General features: G+C 41.1%; 1 protein-coding gene across 2 annotated transcripts in view; it reads right to left on the bottom strand.

Annotated features, from left to right (window-relative positions):
- NCALD (neurocalcin delta) overlaps window positions 1-22,516 on the bottom strand; it is a 404,143-nt gene that overhangs the window by 255,805 nt on the left and 125,822 nt on the right. For both annotated transcript variants that reach the window (XM_047088857.1, XM_047088854.1), the window contains exon 2: window positions 19,675-19,727. The gene's annotated coding sequence lies outside the window, so the exon portion shown is untranslated. The remainder of the gene's footprint in view (window positions 1-19,674; window positions 19,728-22,516) is intronic.

The raw sequence follows: 22,516 nt of genomic DNA, 5'->3' as shown, positions 1-22,516 counted from the left end.
CTTAGAGCTTCACACAGGATGAGAATTAGAGAAGAAAGGGATTCAACACTGATCTATCTCCATAGTAATCCTACTAATACAAAACCCCTAACCTTGAAATAGTCTTATTGTTGCCCCTCCAATAAAATTTCAGGAGAAAAAAAATAACTTTAAAACATGCAGAAGCTTGCAAACGTTATCCTCTTGACATAAATGGTCGTAACTTGTGTGCCTGAGTTCTTCCCCCACCCCACCCCCAGGCTTGTAGAAGCCAAGGAAGTTCAGGGAGGACCAAGAAGGGCAGAGGTTTGGATGCCAACCAAGAAAAAGGGCCAGAGAGACAGGGAAAGAGCTCAGCAACCCATCGAAAGCAATGGGAGTAAAGAGGGAGGAGCCGAAGAGAAGAGAAAACAAAGGAGAATGAAACAAATCAGGAGGTGCTTTTTATAGGATGTCTGTGGACAAAGCAGGCGCCACAGAGAGTCCAGACCATCTCAGAAGGCACAGTCAATATGTTAAAACACTTACTACGCTTCTGACCTCTCACTGCCCATCATCCAGGCCAAATGAGGTCTCTTAAAGGGGCAGTCGCCTTGAAAGTCCTTTAGGAAGGTGTCTCATGGACCTTGCCATACCATTTGTCAAAAATTCCAGCCTGCAACCGGACAAACCAGTTGAAATCTGGGCTCTACCCACCTCCCCTGTGTGACTTGCCAAAATCCCGAGTCCTCTGGGCCTCAGTGTCCTCCTCTATGTAGTTGGGACGTGAACAGTGTATCTACCTTCTAGGACTGATATAAAGATTAAATGATGTCAGCTCCCAGCATTTCATAAATAAAAGCTAGTATTAAGGACTGTGAATTGACTGTGACTGGTGACATATTTTTTCTTTGACTTACAAGGACATTCAAATGAATGCCATGTTCTTCAAAGCAATCATCTTGAAGTATCTTCAGGCAGGATTTCTTTTCCCCCTAAAGTTTCCTTTGCTTAATACGTTTCTGGAGAACTCCTCCTTTGGAATTGCCTCCAGCGTGAGTAACTTTGGTAACAACAAATCTCTCTGCAGATGCATTATGACCAGAATGGTCATTCAGAGCCAAGTGCACTATTGAGAAGAGGAGCATCTTTTTGATCAAACATGAGGAGTGACTGTAAAGTCCCATTGTAGTCCCAGTACATGTGTCCAGCTCTATCTGCTTCCACCACTCTTCCATCCTATGCCCTCGGGATACCACAAACCTCACCATTCCCCAGACAAGCAGAGCCTTTCCTGCCCCCAGAGCTTTGTGCGGGCTACTCCTCCTAAATGGAATGACACAGCCTTTTCTCCCTAGTCCATCCAGAAATATCCCACTTAACCACCATGCCCCCGCCACATCAACCCTGCTATGAAGCTTTTCCTCTGTGCATGAAGCACAATAAGATAGCCGTTAAGAACACAGAGGTGAGAAGCCAAAGACAAGGACTCAAGGAAAGCATCAGACAAGACAGTGACATGCATGGACATGGTCACAAGCTGTGATCTTAGATGAGTTGCTTCACTTTCCAATGCTCAGTTTCCTCATTAGTGAAATAGGATGAAGAGCAGAAGCGACTTCAAAGGGCTATTTTGGAGATTATACAAAGCACCTCGAAGAGTATCTAGCAAATGTTTGTTTAATAAAATCCTAGATCTGTCATCTCTTGGCTTGGTGGCCTTAAGTGGGCTATTTAACCTGTTCCACCCCTCAATTTCTTGACTTTAGAATGGGGATAAGAAAAAGTAGCACAAATTTCATATGATTGCCCAGGATTAAATAAAATAATGTACATAACTTGCCTAGTATATAACATATGTGGAGCTTATGTATGTTAGGATTTCAACAAAATGAGTTTTTTTCTTGAAGTTATTTCTTTTGAACTCCATAATACCTTATTTATATCTCTACTATGGAACATATAAAATTGTAACAACCTAGACAGAGAACATGTTGAGGACAAGAACTTTGTCATTATTCTTCTGAAAAAGAGAAAACCAGTTCTGCTGGCAATAGGAGGGGGGGAGGAGGGTTTGAAAATTGAAACAGAAACCACAACTTACAAAATTGTACTGTGACTCACAAAAATAGAAAAACTGTACCAAACCATGACATGCAAGACAAACTAAGTTCAGCCTCTTTAACACTCACTCTTTCAGACCCATGGTGTTCTAAACAAGGCCACAAACAGACTAGTCTAAGAATAATGCCAGTCTTATGTCCTACAGACAAAGACTTTTTAACGGTCCACTGACTGTTCCAGCAACTTCAGAGTTTATAAATTCTGACCAATCTCTAGCCAAGACCATCCATGACTAACTCTAGCTTTACAAACTCTTTAGATATTCCTCCCTAATTTCCATCTCCACTCTGTTGAAATGCCCCACAACCCTCCATGGTGTGTGTTCTCCCTTGCTGCCGCAGGCCAATAAACCTAAGTTTGTCTGACTACGGTGTGTCCCTGGTCGTCTTTGGTGGATTCTAACACATGTCACATGCCAAGGGCTTGGCACAGAACCTGGTACTAAGCAGGCATTCAGTAAATTGTGTCTTCAACAAAAGAGTGGAGTAATGAGACTCCTGCTTTCATAGCTTAAGAGTTCAGAAGATAATTCTAAACAGTTTCAAAAATATTAGGCGCCACATCCAACAGTCTTGAGGGGCCTATGTACATAATTTTCTAAGCTGCATATCTTAAAGAACCATCCTCAACTAAAAATATGTAATCAGGAACGCTGATGAGAAGCCAGTCTCGCTGCTATGCACTTAATACACATCAAACATAACTCCTGCTTGATAGGAAATGATAAACTAACTGAAGACACAAGGTGAACAGGCAAGTGGACAGGGTCTATGCTCCCACAGCACCAGACAGAGAGCTTGCCCACAGCAGCTGCTCACAGAAATTTATGCATTGGTTACTGACAGGGATTTTACTCTGTAGGTGATAACTGGCCGAGAGTTTCTGAGCAGAGGCAGATCTTGATAAATATGATGGTCTAGGAAGCTTCCTTTCTAGGAGCACGTTAATACTAGGAGCTGGCGGCCTTGCAAGAGGTTATCTCAATAACCAGGCCATTAGGAAGGTCCTTGCCTATTGAGATAACAGTGGAAAGGAAATGAATCTCTCTTGCAAAGCTAGCACCATGGTGACTAACTGATTTTGAGGGAGCATGGAAGGCACCAGAGTTAAAGATGCATCAGTGTTTACCACCAAAGGATCATGGGAAAAGATCCTGACACAGACCGAAATAGCTGCAAGGCTAGAAGTGATATTTACATCAGCACTAATGCCCGTTACCCTGGGTTCAGGTTCTTAAGTTAAAGCAAGTAGCGTGGCCTTGCACTAACCACCACCTACCTGCTCTAACACGTTGCACAGGTCAGATCAATAAGGGCAAATTGGGTCTTCGTATCCACTTAGAGTAACTATCAGCAGCTTATTGATTCTAGCTACTCAAAGTGATGACATTCCCTTCATAAGGCATGACTGACAGATTTTTTTCTTTAGCTTTGCTCAAAATTGCAATCAAACTCATTTAAGCTACAAAAGACCCTTGAACTTTATTTAGAGGTGCCTGGGTGGCTCAGTTGGTTAAGTGTCCAACTCCTGATTTTGCTCAGTCATGATCTCATGGTCCGTGAGATCGCATGGAGTCTGCTTGGGATTCTCTCTCTCCCTCTCTCTGTCCCTTCCCTGGTCTCTGTCTGTCTGTCTCTCTCTCTCTCTCTCTCTCTCTCTCTCTCTCTGTGTGTGTGTGTGTGTGTGTGTGTGTGTGTCTGTCTCTTCTCTATTTCTCTCTCTAAATAAATAAATAAACTTAAAAAAAAAAAGAAAGACCCTTGAGCTTTAAGCCAATCCACCACTAGAATGAATAACTTAAGACCTTTTTTTTTTTTTTAACCTTTTTACTTAACATTTTCATGATATAAAGGCATCAGCCACTGTGGCCAAAGACAAAGCCAGGCCAGACATTTTTCCAAGCTAAGGAAAAAGGAAACACAGTTGAGAATGATACTGTAAACTAATTAACATATATAAGTAAATAATATTTTCCAAGAGCACGATTTTATTTTTTCCTGGAACCTTTTAGATGCAGGTAGCCCTGCCCAATAATCCATCACAAATGTGGAAAGAAAAAGGGGGGTTAAATAGAACAAAAATACCACAGAAAATAGGAGACTGATAAGCTGTCACTGCATTACATTTTAAAGATTTGATATAAAGTATTAAAGAGAGATAGTCCACAAGGAAAAGGAAAATCAAATATGAATTTCTTTTCCCAATAATACAATTTTCTGGGCACTGCTGATTTGTCACTCACTTAAAACCCTCAGCTAAAGAAAACACATTTTCAGGTCCCTTTACTGAAATTGTTGCATGCAGTCTATTTTCAGCTCTATTTCTCTGAGCCTCCAAAAAAAAATTCTTAAATCATCCCGGGGCCAGGTTTGGTTCAAGTTGCCAGAAGCCTTTAAGATGGTTTTGTTACTTTGTTTTTATTTCCAAATAATCTCCAAGTGGGGGTATGGGCTAGAGTGAACATTTTTTCCCAAAAATGAGCCTTTCTACCATTTGGGTATCTAGGTCTATTTCCATTAAATAATCCATGCACGAATAATCAATGAACAACTGCAAATGATTATTTAGTAATTACACTTAGCTCCAAAAGAAAAAGCCCATTAAAACAGTAAGAACCCATAGTAGTCCCCCCTTATCTGTTGGGACTATGTTCTAAGACCCTAAGTGGATGCCTGAAACCACAGATCGTATTAAACCATACATATACCACGTTTCTTCCTATACAGACATACCTATGATGAATTTAATTTATAAAGTAGGCACAGTAACAGATTAACAATTATAACTAATAATAAAATAGAACAATTATAATAATACACTGCAATAAAAGTTATGTGAATGTGGTCTCTCTCAAAATATCTTACTGTACTGTACTCCCCCTTCTTCTTGCGATGATGTGAGATGATGAAACATCTACATGATGAAATGAAGTCAGATGAATGACACCAGCACTGTGCCATAGGGTTAGGCTACTACTGACCTTCTGATGATACTCAGAAGAAAGATCATCATGTTTCTCATGACGTCAACATATTCCTCACTACACAGTGAGACTAAGAAAACTTGAGAAAACAGGGTCTTTATGCACTAAAACTTCAGAACAGCCTAGGGGAATAGTAAGTTTTTAAAGTGCTAAGACCAGCTCTATAGAAAATTAATTTGCTCATTAATTTAGTGCATCCGCTTTGCATATTCTCCAAACCCAATGTCACAAGTAATCATTTTGGGGGCTCAACAGCAACAGACTGTTTTGCTGGTAATTCCCAACCCCTTCTCTACAACATCCCCAACCGTACTCCACCTCTCCCACCCCGAAGATGATCATCCATACTGCCTGGCCCTCTGGCTTCCTGTTGGGCTTGACTAATGGGGGAGCACCAGCCAAAAATGGGAAGGTGGGAGGAGAGCAGTGTGCTGTTTTCTCTACTCTCTCCCTGTTTTACTGCAGTGTCGCACAAGAGTTCTGTCCCTTCACAGCTACGCCTTCCATCAAGGAGCCCTCCCTCCATGATTACAACCTTCCCTGGACTCTACTATCTGTTCCTCCTTTCCTTTCAGCCTGGGCAATGGCTTCCCCTTTGCTGTTAGTTCTTGGGTGCTGAACCACCCCTTGTTTGTTCCTGTCACATTGCCCACAGGTCTGCAACACCCCCGTCATTAAACTCTCTTCATTCAAACCCTCTGAGTTAAATTCTGTTTCCTGCCAAGATCCCCATGCAACCACTGTGCAAAATAAATATAGAAGCGCTTGTGTCCTGGCTGAGGATGGTAAGCAAACATAAAAGGAGACCAATATCTATGAAAAACATGCATGAGCAAAACAAACCTCCATCACCCTGTTTGGGCAAACAAGATATTTAATGTCAAACATAATGTCAAAAATGGCAAAACACAGCTAATATTCTTCCTTTCTAACTTCTACTCCTTTTTTTTTGAAATGAGGGGGGAAAATATAACTCTTTTATTCCCACTATCAATATTCTCCCATTGGATAAATTCTAGGAAAGCCAGTTCTAAAGACTAGAGATTCTCCATAAGTCATATGGATGCTTGAAAAAGATGAGATTTGTATCCACTCCTATTCTTTTGCAATTAGGAAAAAACAACAACAACATTGTCTGAATCTTTTTCTTGGGTGCCCAGAATTCAGTTGAAGAGTGAATTCACTATACTGTAGAAAGGGTGATGATAATGCCTTTCAAAAACTAGGGCCAAGTAACAAAATAGAAAAAAAAAATTTTTTTTAAAGCACTGTTTTATCCAAATTGTACAAGATGGTATTTGACACTTAAAATTCATTATCACTTCTAAGACTATATTTCAGATGGTACTTCTTTTTCTTCAGTCTGGATATTTATTTATTTAGCTGGAGACTACCGTTCTCTTTATATCATTAACCCACCAAAAGGTTATTTGCTGAATTTGCAACATGCTGTTAAACTGTACAGTTTCCAAGGCTAAATGTAATGTTTTTATTGGATCCTCTTTTTTTTTTTTATTAAGCTATTGGTCCCTAATGACATAGTAGCTATGAATTAATAAGCAGAGCACATGTGTTAACTCAGGCACAATGAACTAATCAGATTCTCCTGCATTTTACTTTACAGAGTGCTGGTTCTTCCCACCTCAAGCTCTCTCTAAATCTATTCTCCAGACCATTCTCCACCCATCCTCCCTCCTCTGTGCCCAGGAACTAAGTCACCTGTCCCCTGCCCTCGGGCTCCTTGTAGAGTTCTGCCAATGGGAGGCACCAGCAGAAGACCAGGGTAGAGGTGATTAAGACCCAGGTCAGGCTTCCTCCACGTCCTCTGCACGTTGGAGTTCACGGTTCCAGAAGTGACTGGCTCTCCAACTACACATCCCTGACCACTGCTCCACCTGGGTGGCCCCTGCTCCTCTTGCCCGTGTCCCAAAGAAAGTAAAAACTTTTCATTACTAAGAGTTCCTGGTTGCCTTACAATCCCTTATATGTTCCTTTCACTCTGTGTCTGTAGATAGTACTTCTGCTCAATTCTCCTCAGACTCCTTCCGAGTGTGCCTTTTGTTTCCTGCTGGATTCCTAACTGATAGGAGTATGACTTGAAATGAAAACCACCAGGTTCCCTCACGCAAGGGGAGGTCCTCCTAGACTGAACAGGAAAAAGGACATTAGTGCAAAACCTGGTGAAATTGGAATAAAGTCTGTAGCTTAGCATTATCGCACTGATAGTAATTTGTTAATTTCGACAACTATATTCTGGTTCTATGTAAGAAGGTTAACACTAAGGGAAGACAGATGAAGGAAATATAGAAAATTTCTGTACTCTCTTTGTAACTTTTCAATGAATGTAAAATTATTCCAAAATAACATGTTTATTAAAAAGAAAAAAAAAAAAGCAGACTCCCAGACCCTGTATCAGACCCCTGAATCAGAATTTCAGCAGAGGGACTGAAGCAGGTGGTTTGAAGACCAAATCTTAAAAGAGCCTCACCCCTTCGGGACTTGGAAACTGTTAGTTCCGGTTGAGATAAGGATGGAAAGACTTGTTTACCGATGCCAAATTACAGCATAATTACTCGACTATTTAAAGAAGAGAGCCAATTGAAGCTTTGTCAAAGTTCGCCTTCTATTCCCAGTTAATTAGAATGATTCATCCCTCGACCAGTCTCTGTATTTAGTTTCTTGCATAAAAACCCTTGAAAAGGTACAGGTAATTATAGAACCAAACAAAGAAAGTGACAGTGGAGTTCTTCCACTTCCTCCTCCCTCTGAGATCAAGGTTTTTTGCAACGTGAGTCCTTTTTATTTCCCCCAACCGAGTTTCCAAGGGGGCGGGGCCAACCAACCAGACTGCCAGTGGTTTTCTCCATCTTGTCCAGGATGGGTTTCTCCAAACTTGCTTTAAGTTCCTGAAGGCAGGACCCATATTTTCAGCATCTTCTGTGTTTTTCTACAGCTCAGTTCAGTATTCTTCACCCATTACTTTGCTGGATTGACAACCTGCACTTCCCCACTACATCCACATCACTATTTATTTTAGATCGCCTGTAATTCTTATATTCAACATTTTATGGTGCCACTGGAATTGTGTAAGGAAGGGAAGGTGGAGGTGAAAATGATGGCATTGTTATTACTTGTTTATTAACAAAAATGTTAGCTGGGCAATTACTATGTGCCAGGACTATTCTAGGCACTGGAAATCGAACAATGATAAAATAATTCCTACCTTCAGAGAGCGTAAAGTCAAATCAGGGAGACATATGATTAAACAGGTAAGTGCCAAATAGGCTCAAGGTTCTTCCTACCATCCTCACGCTTTGCCCATCATGACAGAGCAACTGGAAACTGCATGAAGATTAGAAGAGTAGACTCTGGTTCCAGGTCTATCTCCTCATAAGAACTGATTTTAAAGGAGGTATAATCTTTCTCTCAATCCCTTCACTCAAAACAAAACAAAACTTGGGGCGCCTGGGTGGCTCAGTCGGTTGGGCGGCCGTCTTCGGCTCAGGTCATGATCTCGCGGTCCGTGAGTTCAAGCCCCGAGTCGGGCTCTGTGCTGACAGCTCAGAGCCTGGAGCCTGTTTCGGATTCTGTGTCTCCCTCTCTCTGACCCTCCCCTGTTCATGCTCTGTCTCTTCTCTGTCTCAAAAATAAACATTAAAAAAAAAATTAAAACAAAACAAAACAAACAAAAAATGGGAAGAGAAAAAATTTCTCTCTGCTTTGTAGGGGTTGTTACCCACCTCAAATAACAAAGGATATAAACATTCTCTGAACATTGCAAAGTGTTATAAAAATGTCAAGCAATAGAAATTAATGATTTAAACAGTCCCTGTCCACTAACTCTAAGGCAAAAAGACAGTGGTTCAGTGGCTTTTTCCATTAAGCAAAAATTTCAGAAAATAAGATTTTATAAAAAGCAATCCTTTCAAAGATCTAAACTCTGTTGCTGTGGAGTTAGCAATTAGTGAGAATTAGATTAACATCAAAGAACTGTATCAGAGGGGAGAAGTCTCCTATGAGGAAAGCAGGCCTGCCATTTTATTCACGGTAGACCCATTTTTATTTCACTCTCCCTGAATAGGAGGGCTCAGTTACCTAGACTCTTCTCTAAAATTGAAAGGCATTTCTTAGCAAGAGCCATTCACATTTCTATTTTATTCAAAAAGAAGCTTCCAGATCAGCGATAAAAGAAAATCTGTTAAAGTCAGTGCTAGCACATAAACCTGCAAGCAGTTTTCAGCAGATATCTTATAAAAGATTATGCTTGAGAGAAGTTTCAAAAATCAGATTTGCTGTTGCAGATAAATATAGTGTCTATTCTCAGCTTCTAAGGTAGAAAATGTTCTATTGGAGCAGTTTACCATCTTTTTCTCTGCCTGGAAAAGTCGATGAGCTTCTAAGGGCTCTCCGGATACCATGGTAACCGCATGATTCTGATCAAGTCTGTGGTGTCTGGGGTGCAGGTTAAGAAACCTTAAAATGCTACCTAAGAAAATATCCATTGGCGACGCTGCTGGTATGTTTGAACTGGACATACAACACATTCACTCCGGGTGCACAGACAGCTGGGAGCCTCTACTGAGCCCTAGCACTGAACCAGCACTCAGGTAACCAAGTGAATATAAGACACCATTGAAAAGAACTCACAGTGGGTGTGGTGCCCAGTGAGCAGCAAGTTAACTATAAAATATTCAAGAATGTTGGGGCACCTGGGTGGCTCAGTCGGTTAAGCCTCCAACTCTTGATCTCAGCTCAGGTCACGATCTCAAGGTTTGTGAGTTCAAGCCCCGCATGGGGCTTGCTTGGAGCAGAGCCTGCTTGGGATTCTGTCTCTCCTTCTCTCTGACCCTCCCCTGCTGTGCTCTCTCTCTCTCAAAATAAATAAATAAACTCAAAAAAACTTTTTGAAATATACAAGAATGTATAGGAATTATATTGTAAAGTTTTAGCTTTTATTCCAAATTAAAATTTTATTCTCCAGTTTTTACTGTAACTTCAGTTGTGAAAGTCTTTCATGAAGAGCACTTCAGCTAAGTATAGACCCAAGAAAAAGCTGAATGTTGAGCAGGGGAACAGTAAGAGGGTCAGAAAGAAGTTTACGTTGTTCTCTGGGGCTTCAAATGCAATTAGCCTGAAAAATTATGAAAAGGAAAAGGAAAACTATTGGCCTATAAAAAGAAACGGCATTTTTTGGCTTTCCCAGTAAGGCAAAATCACATCTGGCATGTGGGACTCTGTGAAGTCCCACAGTACCTAGACTGTCTCCCTAGAGATAACATTTTCCCTTCACCCAACAGTAATGAGCCAATGTCAGATGACAGAGACTTTCTTTCACCGTAGCATATGTGTGCATGTTCACACCAGTGTCAGATTATACCAGGAATCACTTTGGGGCTCACCATAGACAGGAACAAATGAGTACCTCAATCATTTTCCTTATGTGTGAAAGAAATTTGGTCACTGACCCAAATGAGCTTCACAAAGCCCGTGAGTGAGCTGAATTTTTTCAGGAAATATTTAGGAAGTACATGCTAGAGCATCACAGTGAACCAAGAGCTAAAAGAGACACAAAAGAAATGCCAGGCCTGGCCCCTTTTTACCCTTTGACTGAAGAGATAAGACAGACTTGCAGGAAATAGGTAGCATTTTGTTCTATCTCTCTTGCCCCGTAACACTCTCCATTTCTTCCTTGACCTCATGGAGTCCTTCGTCTTGGCATCCGCCCACCCACCCTATCCATTAATCACTTCCTCTGTCTCCAGGATCCTCCCCACCGATCCCCACCCCACACACCCCTTGGTCTCCTTCCCTTCTGCCCACAATCTGAGATGCTCGTGGTCTCTTCATAGAACCCTCGGTATACGTGTCTTCTCTTTTTAACCCTGGATCCAACCTGTATTCTGTGTTCTCTGCTCCAACACTTAACACTGCTGGAGAAAAAACACATAATCACATAGATGCTTTGAAGAAGCCATGCAGAAAGGGCCACCGGAAAATGTTAATCCCCCAATTAGAACATAAATTCTTCGAGGACAGGAACTGTGTCTTGTGCTGTTTCGTTAAGCCTAAGGGCATCCTAGCAGGCTTAATTATCCTTGTTGCAAAGCAGTTAATACCAAAACCAGAAAGACTGAGGACAAGAAAAGGTCCATACTCATTAGACAGATAAACTGATTTTTTTAAACTTTCACACATGGTTTATGTGAAAATAAACACAGCTATTCCAAAATAAAACATTCAGTAAAGTAGGTTTAGAAGGCACTGATACTTAAAAAACAGCTGGTAAAAGTTATTCTGTGGATCTCAGTTATTCTGTGAAGAGTTGTAAAGCTCTTCAAACATATTTTACAATTCAGAATAGTTTCTAACGTAAGCTTTTTCTTCCTGTTAATTAAAGCAATGTAGTAAGATCTCACTTACTATACTACATGGCAAAGCACCTCTAAAACTTCACCAAATAGCAGCCATCCTTGGGTCTTATCTGTATACCTCCAGGGGAAAATGAAAGCATCTTCCCATGTTAGCCAGAAAGGTAAATATCAAAGGAATCCTGAAATAACTCATCGCAGAGAGGAGAGAGTCAGCATCCTATCAGGCCAACAGCCACTATGAGGCATAAAGTTTCAGCGTGACATTGCTGAGCCTGAACAGGGGGTCCCACGGAGTCTTGAGTACTCTGAGTCCACACTGCAAACGTAAAATGTTCTTCCCTCACACCAGTGGCGAACCTGTCTCAGAGCCGGGTGGGGGTCACTGCTTTGCCAAGCCAACTGCAACACAGGCCATGACCCTCATTCCAGCTTGGCAGGAACAAACCCAAATGTTGCCTGATTCTCCTACAAATGTAATAATATCTAACAAGAGGCTGATTGGACAGCCCAAGATGTCATTTCCTCTAATTAAGGAATGCTCGAGAAAAACCAAAATAGCCACAAAGCACTGTCAGCAAAGCAATCAGCAGCGACAATTAACTGTCAGCTCACAAGCTTGAGCTGAGCCTTGTGCAGGGAGCAGGGCTTGTAGCTGTGGCTTTCCAAATCAGCATGACAGCAAGAGTCCAGGATGACAAGGCCGCGGAGAGGGTCCAGAACCTGCTGCACACCGACGGGTGAGAGGAGCGGCAGCAGTTTGTTGGTTGGTGGGTTGCTGTGTGGCAATGGAGGGAGGCCCTATGAAGAATCCTACAGTGACCTTCCAAAGTAGCTGGAAGTCTGCTGGCTACAGCCCATGCTGCATTCGCCACGAATGACCCTTCTCTACCTGGAACGATGCTACCCACTCTTGACAATGTATAAGCAGCCTGTCTGCATCTCCCTTGTGAGGAATTCACAACTCCAGGGCACGTGAGCTCTCTCCCTTCTCAACTCCCATAGCCGATTTCTGTCTATACTACAAGGTCATTAACAGGAGGAGTTGAGAAAAGTATATAAAGAAGCAAATATAACACAACTGTGTCACACTATGTAATAATACATAATAAGATTGCCGGGGGGCGGGGGTGGGGGGGGGTGGGAGGGGCGCCTGGGTGGCTCGGTCAGTTAACCATCCCACTTCAGTTCAGGTCATGATCTCACAGTTCATGAGTTCCAGACCCGCGTCAGGCTCTGTTCAGAGCCTGGAGGCTGCTTCACATTCTGTGTCTCCCTCTCTCCCTGCCCCTCCCCTGCACGCACGCGTGCTCTCTCTCTCTCTCAAAAATAAATAAACATTAAGAAAAAATTTTTTAAAAGATTGTGTGTGTGTGTGTGTGTATGTGACAGACATATATGTATATACAATTATTAGGAGGAGTGCCACTGTCTCCTCCCCCGCACCTCTGCCTGGGAACATAAAACTGTTTGTCTTCTTAAAACTACTGGAAAGTAATTTCTACCCTTTGCAGTATCCCTTCTCAAGTTGCTGGGGCCAAGTAAGGAAAGGGACTTGGAGGTCTGGGCACCCTCCCTTCTACTTCTGGCCTCACACTTTCCCATGAAAGTGTATTTTAGCAACAGAATAATAGGAGACCTGATTATAGCTGACCCTGGCCATAATTTAAGCTCATTCTCAATCCAGCATCACTGGGAATAAAACTGATGTCTTGCTCCCTGTCTGAAGTCTGCATTTAGTTCTTCGCCCATAGCAAACCCAGCCTTGATTTCTTTTGCAGCAGCAACACGTCCAACTCAAAGATACATTTCCCAGACTCCCTTGCAGCTAAGGGTGACCACTGACATTAAAGCAAAATTCACTGGCCTCAGGCAACTGAGATAAATCTTTGTCTGGGTTGACTCAGCTGGGAGGCATGACCTTGGGCTTTTCTGGAGGGCTTCTCTATCTACTTGCTGAGAACAAACACATACAAGATGGTCCCAAGTTGAAAAAGATATGTGAAAACAATTTAATAATATTGCCAGGACTCTTTGACTTCATGTCTCCCACTAAGGGGAAGGAAAGGTAGGCCTGCAAATACCTGGATATGAAAGCAAAAGGAAAGACGAAAGGAAGGCAGGCACTATGAGAATCCAGTGATTGTGGCTGGCTTTTTTATGGTATCAAAGGAAAGAGGACAACTTGAGAATTGGGATGAATGTAAAATTAACTTTTATCGAAAGACAGGGAAAATGAAGAAAACTAGAATTCTGGCAGCACATTCTCATCACTGCGTCACAAGGTACTCAAAGTTGGGAAGATTCAAAAGCTGAGGGCTCTTGGCACGGGTCTCCACAGAGGGATGGGTCCTTGGCTAGACCTTGGCTTTGAAGCCTCAATAGTAGCTTCATGTAGGAACTGAAACCAAGGTGGAGAGGAAGGCCAAACTGCCCCCATGAAGCAGGCTTCATAGGTCTAAGAAATACCTTTCTTTATAAGAGGAAGCAACAGAAAATCCCTGCTACCAGACAGACAGTCAAGGGTTTTGAGCACTAGGGACCAAAGCTCAAAAAAGAATTTGAAAATAAAGGCATTAAGTATGTATATCAATCATTATTGTTCAGTGAAATCCAATAATTTAACTAGACAATGCATTTAAATGCCTTAATTCTGTGCACTATGTCCCGATTTATTCCTAAACTGGATTACCTTCACAATATTTTGACTTTGAAAGATTTTAATCTCATTATTAAAAGCACAGTTGGCTAAAAAGGAAAAGAAACAGTGATTATGTAAAACACCACTTCTCAAAGATCCGAGTGCGTAAGAATCCCTCCGGATCTTGCTATCTTGTTAAAATGCAGGTTCTGATTCATCAGGTCTGAATGGGACCTGCATTCTGCTAACAAGCGCTCAGGTGATGCTGACGCTGCTGGTCCCCGGGCCACCCGTGCAGTAGCAAGGATGTAGAGGGTTAAACATATCCAAGCTGCAAGTCAATGTGACTGTTCCTGAGATGGCTGGGGAATCAAAATTTGTCTGGAATCGTCTGGAATTATGATACTGCACTGCTTGGCACCATGGACATCTGGCATTCTTCAAGATACTGCACTCTACCCCTTTTCTGAGAAGCTGCAAACCTCCAGAATGCCTGCTTGCTGTCCCTTTCTTGTCTTCTTTTAACTTGCTTCCCTTTCTCCTCTTTTCTCATGAAGGCAACTAGAGAAGGGAAAGGCAATCTTGCTCCTTCCCTCACCTTGACCCACAGAATCAAGCTATTCTATTGTGTGATTCCCATCCCTATACGCAGTTATTTCCTGAGAAAGAAAAAAGAAGGCCAAGTAGAGCCAACCAAGAGAAGAAGAAAATTTAAATCCTCTCAGTGCTCCCATTAAGTTTTGAATTGTGGTTTTACTGCCTCCCTTTATTTCAGCCTTCGTCCATTTCTAGCTGGCATTTTTATTTACAACCCAAATTTTCCTTTATTGACAGTGGCTTTAAAAAGCTGCAACACAGTTCTGCATCCACTGAAGACAAGAACGCCACAGAAAATATCACTTCCAGGGGCGCCTGGGTGGCGCAGTCGGTTAAGCATCCGACTTCAGCCAGGTCACGATCTCACGGTCCGTGAGTTCGAGCCCCGCGTCGGGCTCTGGGCTGATGGCTCAGAGCCTGGAGACTGTTTCCGATTCTGTGTCTCCCTCTCTCTCTGCCCCTCCCCCGTTCATGCTCTGTCTCTCTCTGTCCCAAAAATAAATAAACGTGGAAAAAAGAATTTAAAAAAGAAAAAAAAAAAAAGAAAATATCACTTCCTAACAATGAGAAAAAGCTGCATAATTCCACAAAATCACAACTTGTATCGAGCCGGCCAGACAGCTAAGGTTACAAGGCAACCAGGTGGACTAATTTAGAGAATGACATGGACCTCCAAGGAGAGATGGGACACACAAACTGTCACCTTTGACAGAGTGCTCTAGGAGGAAAGAGCCATCATAAAAGCAGGGAAGAAAAAAACAGCTGAAATGTTAATGAATCCTAAAGGGCAAGTATGTGCTAACATGGAATCCCTGGGAGCCTCTCTCAAGCTTCTTTTCCCATCGGCTTCCAGTGGGTACTCACGAGAAGGATTGAGGGGAGGGTCTGAGACTGAAGAGTGATTCTTTATTTGGGCACAGGCAAGAAACCCATCCTCTTCCCACAACTTTGTTCCACATTAAGCAAGAGCTTTCAACCACTGGGAGGGGAGCAGAAAACCTTCCCACTCCCAAGATCCAAGCAAAAAGATCCATGGATTCTTGAGAAGGGCAGAAGCAAAAGCTATCTACCCCTGATGGAAGGACAACAGACTCAGGCCCAGAATCCAGTGCTGACACAAAGAAGAAATCTGCTGCCACTCAGGGAGGGGCAGGATGCTCTCTCCCACCAAGACACCCACAGACACAAGGCAGAGATCGGCAGCTGTGAGGAGGAGCAAGGAACCAGGACAAAGCCCAGGTCCCAAGGTGTGGACACACAAGGCCCGCCCAAGACTGAGGCTGGACCAGGAAAGCTGACGACCTCACCACCAAAGCCACCACATTACACCGAGCACCGAGCAAAATGAGCACCAACGTGGACAGAGATCCCCTCAGCGGAACAGGTGTGGCACATCTGCCGAAGGCTAAGGACGGGGTTTAGACAGTGGGAAAACCCTCTGGCACACCAGGCCAACTAAGCATAAGGTGACTACGGTCCACCACTGGACAACGCTGGAGTCTGGCGGGCTGAAGGTAACTACAGCCACCAGGAGCCCAAACCCCCCCAAACTCTGTATCAACAACGGTTCCTGTCATCTGCTAACAAGATTACTCGAACCCTCACATCGATGACCTTACAAAAGAAAAAGTGTCCAACATGAAACCAAAATTATGACGTATTTTAAAAAACTAAGGAAAAACAACCCACTGTCAGGATAAAGCAACTTACAGAACTAGACAGCTATGACTCACATATTGGAACACTCAGACTGAGATTTTAAAATAGCTATGATTAATATGTAAAAGGTGCTCATTAAAAGAAGAATAAAATGCAGGAAAAGATGGAAAAAATCATGGAAACTGTAGGAAACAAATTCTAGAAATAAAAATGTATATCAGAAGTAAAGGTTTCCTTTGATAGGCTGATGAGGAGATAGGATACATTTAAAGAAAAGGATCCATAAACTCAAAGACTGGTCAAAAAAAATTATCCAAAGAGAATGGAGAATTTTTTTTTAAGTATCCAAGAAGTGTAGAACAATATCAAATAGTCTGATATACATGTAATTAGAGTACCAGAGGAGGAGGAGAGAAAAAAAAGTGCCAAGGTAATTAAAAAAGAAAAAGGATAGCTTTTTTAACACATAGTGCTGGAAACTTAGATGTCCATATAAAAAAGTAAACCTTGACTTTTACCTCACACCAGATACAAAAATTACCTCAAAATGTGTCATATAACTAAATGTAAAGCTTACAACTATGTAATTTCTAGAAAAAAAAAAAAACAAGAACATATTTGTATTCTTGGTTTTAGAATCCTGACACCCATAAGAGAGAAAAATTTGATTAAGTTGAATTTCATGAAAATTAAAAACTTCTGATCTTCTAAAGCACATGTTTGATAAAAAGCTTGTATCCCCAATATATTCGATTATAGACCAATAACAGAAAGATAGGTAACGGGAGTTTAAAAATGGGGGAATGATTTGAACAGACATTTCACCAAAGATATACAGACGCCAAAGAAACGCTTGAAAAGGTGTTCAACATTAGGAATCACTAGGGAAGGGAGAATTAAAGCTACAAGAAGGTACCACTATATACGAACTCAAATTGCTAAAATTACAAAGACTGATACTAAGTGCTGATAGGCTGTGGAGTAACTAAAACTTTCCTATATTGCTGACTGGAATGCAAAATGGCACAGTCACTTTTGAAACAGCTAGAGGGATTTTTCTTAAATAACGTTAAGCATACAGTTGCTATACTTACCACGTGATCCAATAATCCTACTTGTAGTAATTTACCCAAGAAAAATGAAAATATAAATCTGTACAAAGACCCATTAATCAGTGACTACAATAGCTTTGCTAATATAGCCCAAAACTATCGATAACCCAAGTGCTCATCAACTGGTGAATGGATAAACACATTGTGGTACATCCACACGATGGAATTCTACTCAGTAATAAAAAAGAACAAACTACTGATATGGGAAAAACAGGCAGGAATCTCAAAGACTTTATGCTAAATGAAAGAAGCCTGAAATGAAAGTTTACATATTGGACAACTTGATTTACATATTATGAGAAAAGAAAAACCCTGGAACAGAAATCAGATCAGCAGTTGTCAAGGGCTGCAGGTAAGGAGAGTCCAAAGGAACACTCTTTCAGATGTTGGATATACTCTGCATTGTGACCGTGGTCATGGTTACATGATTGTATACAGTTGTTGAAATTTATTAAACCATAAATTTCAAGAGAGTGAATTTTACTGTGTATTACTTACACCTCAGTAAGCCTAACCAAAATAAATAAATAGATAGCTAGTACTACAGACAGCTTACTTGACAACTATATCATAAATAAATATTCATTTAAAAAAAAAAGCTTCTCAACCTAAAAAAAATAGTACTACAGCAAAAGGAATGTGCCTGGTCAAGTGTGTATCCACATAGAAAAAATTAATCTTGACCCTTCACATCATACACAATACAATCAATTTCAGATGTATTATAGATCAAAATGTAAAAATAAAATCATACAGCTTTCAGAAGAAAACAGAAAACATCTTTCTGATCTTGGAATAATGCCAAAATTTCTTAAATAGAACAGGAGTGCCAACCACAAAAGAAAAAAAATGAATAATTTATATCATTTTAAAGGAATTTCTGTTCATTAAAAACTGGAAGATAAACCACAGGAAAAAGAGGAGGTATTTACAATATATATAACCTGGCAAAGGCTCAAATCCAGAACACTTATTATTAAAAATGTCTACAATTCAATAAGAAAGACAATTCACTAAGACAACCCAATTTTATTTCTAAAAGACTTGAATAAGCACCTCAATTTTTTTAAGATTTGAAAAGGATTTTCATAAACAAGATATACAAATGGTCAATTAATATATGAATATGTACCCAACTTCATTAGTCGACAGGGAAATGCAAGTTAAAACTACAACTTGATATTATACACCTACCAGCAGAGCTTAAATTAAAAAAACAATCCAACAAAAACAGAAAATACCTTGTACTGGCAAAAATATAGAAAATCAGAACTATCACACACTCCTGATTGGCAGTTAAATTTTTAAATTAATGCAACCATTTTGGAAAACTCTTTGATAGTATTTGCTGAAGTGGAACATACACCTACCCCAAGACCCAGAAATTCCCCTCCTGCATACAAAGCCAACAGAAATGTGTCTATAGAGCCACAAACAGAACTTACCAAAACTGACTCAGGAAGAAATAGAAAACCTAAGTAAATCAGAAGTTAAAACACAGGGTAAAAATTCCTCCCACAAAGAAAACAACATGCCCAAACTGGTTCATCATTAAGTTTCATCACACCTTCAAGGAACCAGTAATTCTAATATTTTGAAAACCATTCCTGAAGAGGAAAATACCAGACAGGAAAATTTTGGCCAATCTTGGGACTAAAATTTAGCAAACTACATCTCGCTGAGTATAGAAAGGATAATGCACCATGATCAAGTTTGGTTTTATCTTAGCAATGCAAGCTAGCTTAACATCCTAAAATTAATTAAAGTAAATTACCATGAACAAGATTTTTGTCAAGGGATAAAAATCATTTGATCACCTCAGTAGATAAGAAAAGCATTTAATAAAATTCAACATGCAGGTGAAATAATTCACTTTGAACAAACTAGGAATAGGAGAGAAACTTCTTAATCTGATAAAGAATATTATTAAAGTAACACCATCAAATTATGTCCCATAATTGATTTGACACAACTTAACTACTGTTGCATGTTTAGATTCTTTCCTCTTTATTTGGCTATTATAATTTATGCTGTGATAAACAGCTTTGTGCATGTTGATAAAGTTGCCTAACCTCCCTGTGCCTTAATTTCCTCATGTGCAAGATGAAAATAAAGCAGCACCTGACTCAGAAGGCTATGGCAAGGCTCAAATAAGATGTTGGATTTAGGTCTTAGGGAGCCTTGGGAGAAAAGTATGGTTTATAAATCTGAAAAATCTTATTCTATATTTACCTGGTGGCAGATTTCTCAAAGCACACCGTAGGCTCAAGTCAGAAGAAGTCACTCTGTCAAAAACAAATAAAGTTATTGTCTTAGGTTACCAGGAACTAAGGATGTAATATCTGAGGAATGCAACCGACGATGGGAAATACCACTCGCTCCGGGATTCCCCTGCACCATTTGGACTTCTGCCCATCCCGGCTTCCTTCCCCCAGTCAAGTGAGGATGACTACTATCATACTCTTTTCATCTGCCCTTGACCTACAGCACTCCATTTCTGCCCAGCAGCCAGAATGACAATTCTAAAATTTGAGCATGGCACGCTATACCTCTCCTGGAACCCCTTCCACAACTTCCTCTTACTCTTGGGATAAAGGCCAACCTCCTTGCCATGTCTTCTAAAGGCCCTTCATCATCTGCTGCCCACCTACTTCTCTAGCTTTGTTTCTCATCTCTGTTACCACTGTCTGTGCTCCAGCTACACTGGACTTCCTTCAGCTTCTCCTTCATTGCCACCTCCCTGCTTTTATACACACGGCTCTCCCTTTCCTACTCCCTTCCCCACTCCCTCCCCCTTCCCCACTCACCTCCACATGACTAACTCCTACTGGTCCTTCCATTCTCCACTCAAGTGTCACTTCTTCAGCCAGGCCATCCGCTCCCCTTGACTATCTTAAGTTCCCTCTATTTACTCTCCCAAAGAAGCCTGCACTTTTCTCTAACATCATGCATGCAACTACTTACTCAGTATATCTCGTCTTCTCTGTGAGCCCAGGGATCACAGTTATTTTGTTTACAGCTATATCCTTATGCCTTGCCTAGCACTGGTCTCACAGTAAAAACTTAATAAATATGTATAGAGTAAAAGAATTACTAAACTCCCTCCTCATTCCTGAGCTTTCTAACTCATCTTTTGATTCATGCTGCTAATTTAACAGACTTCCTCGTTCACTACCACATACCATCAATTGTTAAGGTTCACTGATTGTACAGACAATGCTGTTTTATAGAACAGCAAGAAAAAAATTGGCTGCAAATTAAATTGTGACACATACTAACATTTAGAACTTTTATTTTATACTTATTGAAAGAGATCTCTATTAGACTTATGTAAGACCTGAGTTTTATTATACCCATCAAAAAGGAGAGTATGAAAATGTAAGTGGAATAAATTGGTTAGGTATGCAAATTTACTTTGGTTTAGGTATTCAGTCGGAAGCCACTCTTCAAATGACAGTTGACATAATATCCAATGAGTGTGTTTTCCCACACAATATTGTCCTCTATGCCACCAAAGGCTTTAGTAATGCAGCATTTTCTTTTTTTTAAGTTTATTTATTTTGAGAAAGAGAGTGCATGCACATGCACGTGGGAAAAGGGCAGAGAGAGAAAGAGAGAGAGAGAATCCCAAGGAGGCCCCGCCCTGTCAGCACCGAAACCCATGTGGGGCTCGAACTCACGAACCATGAGATTATGACCCTAAGCAGAAATCAAAGAGTCGGACGCTTAACCAACTGAGCCACCCAGGCGTCCCAGCAATGCAGCATGTTTTAAAAGTGTTCAAGTATTGTATCTGGGATCTTCTTCTGAGCTTCGGATGCTTTTCCACAAGTGTTGGTGTTGGCAAGAAGATCTTACTAATAGATGCCAGGAGATTTCAGTCAACACCTAGGACTTATATTCCTTTCTCAGATGGTCATCAAATGGATCGCTGACTGAAACAACAAGGGGTTTCCGTTGTCTTGTCCTGCTACCAGAACTACCAAGTTCACACGTGCCCAGGCAATGCAACTACAGCACAAATACCACCGGACCAACTGCAACAAAAGATGCATTTGGTTGTAGACACATTCTGGTATCAGAGTCTCAAAATGTGAGAAAAATAAAACTCGACTTAGAAGCAATGAAACATGAGAGGTTAAAAAAAGACTCTTCAGAGAACTTAGGAAAGTCAATAAAGCAAGAATGCAAATAAATAAAAGGAATAAAAGTCAATAAAAGGAAGAATGCAAATTCTCTCTCTCTCTCTCTCTCTCTCTCACACACACACACACACACACACACACACACACACACAAGCATGATCAGAAATTTTGACTTCTCACACACTGAAGTATGGAAATGAGTGCTCAAGGCACTGGCCTGGGAAGGCAGGGGGCAAATTTGGCCCCACTCCACCAGCCAGGTCCTGGCACAGTTGCCTCCACCCTGGAGGAAGAAGGCAATTCCTGACTTTCCACCAGCCCAGCCGTGCCCTCATGGACAGAGTCCTCCCCGAGGTGTGTCCTCTCCCTAACTACTTTTAACCTCTAACTTTTTACCTATTAAAATACTTTTTTTTCCCCTTCTTATTCTGTGTGTATGATTTTTAAAAAAGAGATCTGCCCGCTTAAAGTTTTAGCTGTATAATACAGTGCCGTTAACTATAGGTACCATGTTGTACAGCAGATCTCTAGAAGCTGTCCACCTTGCATGATTGAAACTTACATCCATTGAACAGCAACTTCCCTTTTCCACCTCCCCCAGCCTCTGGCAACGATCACTCTAGCTTCTGCTGTACGAGTGTGACTGCTTTAGACACTTCTGATTAAGTAGAATCATGCAAGACTGGCTTATTTCACTTCACATAATGTCCTCAGGGTTCATCCATGTTGCTGCAAATGACAGGATTTCCTTCTTTTTTAAGGCTGAGTACTACTCCATGGTATGTATATACCATGTAAAATATCATTTTTAAGGACACCACTTTTAAGTTAAAGGAAAATTCTTAGAAACATGCCATCACATTAGAGCAGAGCAGACTATAGTGCCAGGGGTTTCCTCATCCCCAGTCCAGTATTCCAGGGTCTTGGGG

Source organism: Lynx rufus, unplaced genomic scaffold (genome assembly GCF_022079265.1).
Source record: "Lynx rufus isolate CCGP_SWC_20201006 ecotype Redwood Valley unplaced genomic scaffold, mLynRuf1.p SCAF_26, whole genome shotgun sequence".
Classification (NCBI taxonomy): domain Eukaryota; kingdom Metazoa; phylum Chordata; class Mammalia; order Carnivora; family Felidae; genus Lynx; species Lynx rufus.
Note: the sequence above shows the minus strand (reverse complement) of the source record. Positions and strands in the feature narration are given on the sequence as shown.